Here is a 492-nt window from a genome sequence, read left to right as displayed (position 1 = left end):
ATACACGTGTGAAAAGATGAAAGTGTAATTTCACGCTATGAGAACCCAAGATGAACTAAAGACACAGTAATATTTTCACCAGATAAAGTACTCCCTTTATACCATTACTACCCCGAGATACTTCTTTTCCACTGCCGAGAAAAAACAGCAAAAATATCTCCGTCGCTGAGTAATAAATAAATTATATACTAACTGGTTGCTTCTCCACATTCACAGACCACATATAAACCAGTAGCACTGACTAAAGCTCCCTGTTCATGTAAAAAGATCTATAAACACTCGTTACTAAAACAGCACTTTTGTTAATCCATTCCTCAAAACGAGACTGCTTACACTTCTGTGGTAACATTTTTAGCGGTCAGTACTACGTGAGAAAGTGAGGGTTTTCTTTCAAGCACAAGTCATCACATATTTACTTATTTTGTGACAGCCATTAGATTGACTTCCATTTTATCTTTCATTGTAAATGCTTCTCCATGTGATATGTGTTCA

This window comes from Penaeus monodon, chromosome 15, assembly GCF_015228065.2.
Source record: "Penaeus monodon isolate SGIC_2016 chromosome 15, NSTDA_Pmon_1, whole genome shotgun sequence".
NCBI classification, from domain to species: domain Eukaryota; kingdom Metazoa; phylum Arthropoda; class Malacostraca; order Decapoda; family Penaeidae; genus Penaeus; species Penaeus monodon.
Note: the sequence above shows the minus strand (reverse complement) of the source record.